The sequence below is a fragment of the Lotus japonicus genome, chromosome 5, assembly GCF_012489685.1.
Source record: "Lotus japonicus ecotype B-129 chromosome 5, LjGifu_v1.2".
Taxonomy (NCBI): Eukaryota; Viridiplantae; Streptophyta; class Magnoliopsida; order Fabales; family Fabaceae; genus Lotus; species Lotus japonicus.
In genome coordinates this window covers 21,922,975-21,931,387 of record NC_080045.1, presented here as the reverse complement: position 1 = coordinate 21,931,387, position 8,413 = coordinate 21,922,975, and the positions used below count along the sequence as shown (strand labels likewise).

At 44.4% G+C, this 8,413-nt stretch overlaps 1 long non-coding RNA gene across 1 annotated transcript; it reads left to right on the top strand.

The window, feature by feature from the left end:
- Positions 1-978: 978 nt before the first annotated feature.
- On the top strand, positions 979-3,384 carry LOC130718625 (uncharacterized). The gene is made up of 4 exons (XR_009012746.1): positions 979-1,363; positions 1,979-2,060; positions 2,893-2,988; positions 3,070-3,384. It is a non-coding gene; the product is annotated as an uncharacterized LOC130718625 (long non-coding RNA).
- Positions 3,385-8,413: the final 5,029 nt, after the last annotated feature.

The window sequence follows — 8,413 nt, the reverse complement described above, 5'->3', positions numbered from 1 at the left end:
TCATGGTTCGAAGGGATGTTTCGAGGACAGCGATTGAGATTCTGAAGATTCACTAACCCTTGCAATTCAACCAACACATCACGTGTGACCCTCACGTGCCATGGCACCAAACTAACGGGCGCTTGCAAACGCTACAAGGCGAGTGGGCTTGCCTTCGTCACCTGTTCTATCCAAGAACATAGAGATGAGGTACGGTACCCATAGTGAGAAGATCATGATGTGAGAATCTAGAGTGAGTAAGAGCGTAACCGCTTAGAGAGAGAAAGTCACTGAATTTCAAGTTTGTATTTCTCAAATGAGCTAAAAGTCCCTTGCAATTGGTAACCGCTCCTTATTTATAGATTCAGGGGTTGGGCTTGGCGCCCACTACACCAGAAAAGGGCTTTTACAGCGCCCCTTTTACAGCGGTTCACCTAGCAGCCGCTGTAAAAACAAAAACACGGAGCGGATAATAGGATTTTATAGCGGTTAAAGGATAAACCGCTGTAAAATCGTTACCTATTAACAGCGGTTAATTTTGCAGCCGCTGTAAACACAAAAACGTGGAGCGGATAATAGGCTTTTATAGCGGTTATGTTCGAAACCGCTGTAAATAATTAGGTTCCACTATTTACAGCGTGTATCTACTAACCGCTGTAAATAATATATCCTGAATATTAATGCTTTTAATGAAAATCCAGATACATGAAAATCTTTTAATGAGACTTTCCAATAGGCTCGATTTAGATATGTTTGGATTTTATGATTTATAATATTAATATTAGTTTTGTTTATTTCTTTAATATTGGATTACAAAAATGTTTCCTATGAGATTCGAACCCGGGTACATCAAAAAATTGTATGACTTCTTACCACTGGGCTCGTGTGAGCTTTAATTAGATATGTTGGTTTTTATATGTAAGTATATTATACCGTATTGAATTCGTACCCCACTAAGTCACTAACAATACCCAATAACTGTAAACCCTATTCTTTACCAGTAAGTTCCACATTTTGCACTCTCTCGTCTCTTAACCTCTTCTCCTTCTCTCAAACGCGTGATTTACCTCTGCCTCCACCGTCCTTGCCCCCGCCGGAGCCGTCCTTGCCGCTCTTGTTTTTTGTTCCTTCGTGCACGGTTCTTGCCCTCTTAACCTCTGCTCCATCTCTCAAAAGCTTGTTGCACCTCGTCTCGTGCCTCCACCATCCTTGCCGCCGCCGGAGCCGTCCTTGTCGCTGCCTCCATCCCTGCTGCGTCGTTGCCGCTCTTGTTTTGTGTCCCTTAGTGCACGGTTCGTTGCCCTGTTCTTAGAGTTCAAAAGCACTCCATTGTTCCTCTCCTCAAGCAATTTTCTTCTTCCTCATAAGGAAATACTTTGATCTGGTAGTATGATTTTCTTTAATTTTGTAAATGCAACCTAGGGTTTGAGTGTGTTTTATGATCGCCGGTTCACTCACTACAACTGTTGTTTGAATGTTGATTCTTTAAACATTGTTTTAGAATCTGGTCTGGTAAGCTCTGCAAAACTGGAAATATGTACACCTTGATTTCTGTTCCTTATTCTTGTACACCCTGAGTTGAATACTAATGCTTTAGTTTTGATTTTGATACACATGATTGTATATAGTTTTATATGAATTGTGAATGACTTTATCTTCTTACCAAAAAAGGATTATTCATTAAGATAGTAAAGAACACAATAAAGAGGTTGTTCAGATATGAGCAATTCCCTAAGTCCTTCATGGAAAACTCCCCTCATAAAGAAATGTGACTTTTATTTTGTTGTCATTGTGTTGCACACACACAATATGTTGAGATTGATCAAAAGGAGTCATTTCCTGCTTTGATATTTAACCTTTCATACATTTAAAGTTAATTGTACTTTAATTGATTTTTATAGCTGTTTCATTGTAAATACAAAATTTTGTTCTTTTTAACATACGGTATGATAAGGGTAACTATTTACTCATATATCTTACTCTTTGTTGAATTTATCAGGGTTGTGAAGGTTCATCGATCAACTTCTGGTAGGAGTGTTCCCAAAGCAAAACAAAACTATGTTCTGTGGGATATTATCGAGGTATAACATTAACACGTTATTACCGTATAGTATGTTGTGAGGTATTGATGCTAAGTGCTAACAATTTGGAGAAATTTTATAGTATTGAGAATTGAATGCTACCTGTCCTAATTTGTCATAATTTTGTAGTGTTTTTGTAGTAAAAAGACATTGGTTGAATGATAGTAGTGCTTTTTATCAATTTTTTTTTACTTTTTCCTTTATTTGTTTTTCTTAAACTCTAGTCATTTTAATCTGTAAGTACAGGATCTTTGTGAAATAGTAGGAGACCATGGAGGTTGTTTCAAATAGTGAATAAGATTGATCAACTTATTCCTTTAGTCAATTGTTTGGGGGTAAGACACTTTTGAGGGAGGGGAATGAGGTTGTTGATTTCTTAGCAAAATGTGGGAGAGATGGGAGACTAGAGTTGTGGGATTTGTCTGCATAATGGGGAGGGGGTTATGATTGGTTCTGGGTGTTTGTAGTTGGGCTCTCTTCAGTTGTGCATTGAGTTTGTGTGTTGGTTTATATAATGGTCAATGTTCTGGTGTATGGCTGGTCATATGTGATAGTTCTTTTTTCGAGGTGTATCTGTATGTGGTGGGATGCATGGCTGGTTGGACTACTTGTATATTCAATGTAGTATCAGTAGATTTTGCTGTGGTAGGGGTGAAAAAGTGATTTCATTTCGTATCCTGGGTGTACTCATGTGCTGATGGAAACCTCTTTTCTAATTGTTATTGTACTTTTGATCTATTTATAAACTTGTCTATTTATTTACATAAAAGTTTCCATAGATATATGAGTTTACATCATCCATTTAGTCGTCTTTATTCTTTGACTTTTGTAGTGCCCTCGTTAGACTAATAATGTTGATTGAGGATATTATGTGATGAAGTTCATGAAAGATATAATCACTCACCAACAACTTATGATCCCAACGAGGGTAAGAAACTTTGATATGCATTTGCATTGGATTTTAAAAGCTCTAACTGTAACTTAACTCTATGTTTATGCAGTTTTGTAGTATTTTGATGATTATCAGTTCAAATCCTATGATGGAGAGCAATTGCGTGAAGTTAAAGATGAGTGGGTCGCTTATGTATTTAACAATTTTTTTTAGTAGTTAATCTATTAGATAACTATTAGATAGTGGTAGATGAAGTTTAAGGACGTGGTTGATTATGCACTTTAGAAATTGTTTCAGATTTATGAAGCTTTTGTATATATATATTGGTAGATATGCTGAAGTTTAGAGAAAAAGAAGCTTTAAGGACGTGGTATGAAGCTTTTGTAGAAATTGTTTCAATTTTATGATTGAATGTTGATATAGTTTTAGAAATTGTTGATTTTATGGCTGAATATTGTATGCTGCTGTAAAGAAATTAAAATGTTGATCGTTGACCAGGTGGTATTTAGGGGCTAAAAAAAATAATAATAATACTAATTACAGCGGTTCCAACTGCTATAATAGTGTCAATTATAGCGGTTAAAGTTAAGAAACCGCTGTTAAAAGGGTACAAGTACAGCGGTTAAATAAAGGACCCGCTATGGCAGGTAGGTATTTACAGCGGTTATTGTAAATAACCGCTGTAATTAAGGATCTTTTATAGCGGTTCGAACCGCTGAATACTTTTTTACAGCGGCGAGATCTACAGTGGTTCGGAACCGCTGTAAAAGGCCTTTTTTAACCGCTGTAAAATGCCTTTTTTGTTGTAGTGGCCCTTAACTTCTCCTAATGGGCCAGTTGGGTCTCCTGGGAGAAGGCCCAACTCCCTGGCTCGTATGCCGCCCCAGGCTGGCGCGCCTGGGTAAGGGACCCTAGGGTCTCGCCCAGTCCACAAGTATACAAGACACCGAGCTCGAAGCATGAGAGCTGAGTGTGTATTTTTAAGAAAAAACACAAGGCGACAATCATGAGTAAGCTACCTAAAGCCGGAGTCTAATGACTTAAACAATTGCCAACATGGCCTGATAACTAGAGCCTAAGACTAATTCTTTGATTCTCCTAGCGAATTCCTTCGATCCCACGAGTCCACAAGTTGGCTTGTGGCGACAGCGCTTGGATCCCTCGCTCCGTTTCAACCATGATCATCGTGGACCACGATGAATGGACGCGTGTAAGCAACATGCAACGCATTAGGATAACACAAAGTCCAATGAATCCACAAAATCTTAACCGCTATCTCCGATGTGTCCCTTCAAATCACAATAAAGCCTGTCAATTTGAATTTAAACCAATGAACTTTAGCGGTTGCAACTTTTCACTTATTGTGCCGTTCCCATTTCCCCAAAAACCGTGTCACGTTCTCCCAGTGTAATCATTCCACCTTACCACGATGGGACACGATTTCCCAACCGCTACTCCCTTTAACTTTTAAATCCCCCTTGTTCCATCATTCACCACTTCTGAAATCCTCATATCTTGTAAAAATTGACACCCTAGCACCCTACCCCATCTTTACTCCACTCTTCTCCTTTGGCATGAATGACTTCCCCACGCCGTACTAAAAAATCTTCTCGATCGCGAAGCATGGCTCCTATGCCTCCGCCTCAAGTTGACCTTCCTCCCTCAAGAGAACTTCCGCTTGGCGAGGGGGAAATCACCGTTTTCTGGCACCGGGTGTTTGCCACCCTTCCAGAGTCTGCGGATAAAACCCCTGTTCAAAAGGCTATTTGTCAAACCGCCAGGCTGGTGGGTTTTCCTACGAGAAATCTCTCGAAGACGTTATTGTCACCGGGAGATGCCTATCGATTTGTCGGCCCTGGCAGCACCGTGCGGTTGACCATGGTGTGGAAAGACCCCACTTCTTTTATGTCTACGAACATCTGTTCCTCGACTTGGGAATCAAACTGCCCTTCTGCCCTTTCCTTCGCCAAGTTATGAGGGAAATCAATGTGACCCGCTGCCAACTACATCAGAACGCTTGGGCCTTCGTTCGTTGTTTTGAGATTCTCTGCGATGCAGTTGGCCTCGAACCAAAAACCGCCCACTTCTTTTACTTCTACGTCGTAGAGCCGAAGTCTTTAAAAACCAAAACCCCAGGGTGGGTTTCCCTGAAATCACGCACATGCCGCCAACGTCTCCACCCCTACAAGAGTAACGTCAAGATGGGACCTGGGCGCCGGTACTTCCGTATAACCGTGCATCCTTCTTATCCTGAAGCTTTCACCCTTCGGGACGGGACTGCCCTGTGCCCCTTCTACTGGACCAAGAGCCCTCGCGATGTTCCACCGCCATCAGATGCGTCGCTGAGTGATGGAGATAAAATCGTCCTTAGCTTTCTCGCTGGGCATCTGGTCCTTGAGTGCTCCCAATTGCTCGAGACCACTCGCAAGAACACCCTTTGTTCATTCCTGGAGGAATGGATTTGACTAAAACTGAACTGGAGCGTGCCCAGGCCGCCAAAACTTTCGAATTTCCTCCCGTCTTCAATACTAGCGGAAGTAAGAGCAAAACGCACTGTTGTGGATGCCGACACCGAGACCATCGCCCCCTCCCCAAAGAAACGGGTACGCGGGTCTGCATTGGTTGAGCCCGCGCCAAGATCCACAGTCAACACTGCCTCTCCTGAGGCCGGCGGGCAACGCCACACATTGCAGATCCCCAACCCATGAAACGGTTCGTAACGACAATGATCAAGCTCTTGCTGTCTCGCCGTCTCCTCACCCCCTGTTCTCCTGTCGTTAGTCATCTGAACGCTATCGAGGAAGAGAACCCTACTCCTGTCAACTTTATGTTGTCTGATCCCCTCTTTGACAACATGAGAGGAGTCGAGAATTCCGACCTTGATGGCGTGGCAGAAGAAGCCATCTCGAGTCTACTACGCGCGGGGTGCCTCTTTGCCCAGTTATCCCAGGATTCGGCCTCTGCAGCTGAAGTTGAAGAGCTCCGCTAGAAAGCTGAGAGTTATCGCCTTACTACACTCGAGGCGTATGGAGAGCGTGATAGGTTGTTGACTCAGGTGACGGCCCAAATAACTAAGTTGATAAACTTGGGAATCTAGATGAGCGGTCGCGAGGCCGACTTATCCGCTTGTGAAGAGAGAATGAAGGACTTAAAGGACGAGCGGGACGACTTGCAGAAGGAGTTGGAGGCGAAGACCGAGGCAATCGTCGTGAATAGGGCCGCCTGCATTGCCAAAGATGAGGAGATAGCGGCCCTGTGCAGAGAGTTGGCGTTGTCGAATGAGACTCTCGTCAAAGTGAGGAATCAACTCGCGGCAAAAACCAAAGTTGTCGCGGAGATGGAAACCTGGGCGGTCTCTGAAGCCAAAATCCTTCAAGCGAGGTTGGAGGTCGAAGCTGCTGCTGAGGTTGTAGACGGGCGCGGCCACGGTTTCTTCCTTGTCAAACCCCAGGTCCAGTACCTTTATGAAGGAATAGGTCTCAGCGGAATGGGAGCCTTCAAGAAGATTACCCCCGAGGGTTTTGTCGGCCCTGATGATCCTCCAGGCTTTGACGCTGCATACTTTGTGGCTGCGGAAAACGCAGGGAAAGCGAAGAACGTTAATATAATTTAAATATTTTGTATTGATTTTCCCTTACCCCTTTGTAACTAATATAGCTTTGTGTTAATGAACAGAATTTCGCTATAGTTTTGCTTGTCTTATTTTATTCATCGCCCTGCCATATTTCCTCCATTTGTTCGTTTTACGCCTTTAGGTTTAGTTGTCGTGCAGCGATTTTGAGTGTGTGCCAAAGAAAGCTAGGACTTTTGCTCAGTTTTGAACTGAGGCTTTATTCACACCGTATTTCCCGTAAGATCAGGTGTGGCCTTGCCAGTTTTGTCCTGGCAAGGACTTATGACTGCTTGGGACCCAATGGCCATATGGATTGCCCAAGACTTAGCCTAGCTTTGGGTTCTCGCCCATATTTCGGGGAGGTTTTGCTCGCCCATATTTCGGGGAGGCTTTTGGGATAAGTAACTTATCCGCACACATCGCCAACGAGTAATCAGCGGCTCGCACTGGACTTTCCGGAGCGATCCCCATACATCAAGGTCGTGTTGGGATCGCCACCTTCAGGGAATTTTTCCCACCAGGCGACCGTGACATTTTGGTTGAGTTTTAATCGTGTAGCAGCGGTTCGCGCCGGACTTTCTGGAGCGATCCCCAAACATCAAGGTCGTGTTGGAATTGCCACCTTCAGGTAAATTTTCCCACCGGGCAACCGTGATAATTTAGTCAAGCTAGGAGTATTGCTGGGAATATCCTTTTTGTATTTGATTCGTAAAAAGTTTTTATATTCGAGGGATGCCTCGTTAAAAAACTCCTGTGGTGGAGAAAAAGAGTGCATCTTTATTTTTATCCTAGTTCTTCAATCCTCTCGCCGCATCCTTGCTCCTGTCTTTGGCCTTCCCCCAGATCAAAGCACCACGCTGAGCACCTCCTCCTTCGTCCCCGATGTGCTTGCCTCCCATTCATTGTCATTGAGGGGCTGATCCCTTCGCCAGCTCGCCCCTGAGTAGCGCGGGATTTTGCCTATCTTACCTTTCCTCTTGCCGCGCGTAGTTGCCCCCGGTTTAACAATTGTCACCCCTACGGGTTTCCAATATCCTGCTTTTCCTTTTCCCTTATCCGTGCGGCGGCAGGCCGAGCTCCTTTTCCCTACCTTTGGCTTTTCTCGAGGTCGCTCGAGTGCCTTGTGACCACTTCGTTCGCCGCCCCCGCGCTGAAAACTCTGCAGCTCCGTCATTTGCACCACTGCCCCTTTTTCCTTTCTTTCTTTTTGGCCCGTCCCCAAGAGAGTCGGCTTCCTGAATCTTGCCAGCCCCCAAAACGTCGCATCCTTCTGACTCCAACTGAAGAGGTTAAAATTCTCCTCTACCATCTTTTCCAAGCGCCTTTCCTGATTGGTCGTGAGCCTGGGCTCGATTGCGAGCACGCCTCCTCCGCATGTGCATCCGTGAATTGTCTGTCCTTTCCTGTCCTGTCCCTGGCCTTCTTTATCCTTGGTTGTTCCTCAACCTTTCTATCTTCCGATCGATCATTTGCTCTAACCTTCCTGGTCTGTCTCACCCCTGATCATGCACGCCCGGACCATCTTGTTCGCCCTCTAACAGCTCAATCTCGTGGCACCTGTGCCCCTCGCCGACCCCTTTTTTTCAATCTCGTGGCACCTTGCTCTCCTCTGATCAACCGCGATTTTTCCCACCTTTCCGCATATTAGAGGGTACTTCACTGCCAGGAGAGCCGTTGAAATCACTGCGCAAAGCCGGTTAAGCGTGTTCCGTCCAATAATGACGTTGTAGGATGCCACGACCTGCAATACCAAATACCTTACACGCAGAATCTTGGCATTTTCATCAACACCAAAAACCGTATCCAAATCCAAGTAGCCGCGCACCCAGTCCTGCTCTCCTGAAAGAC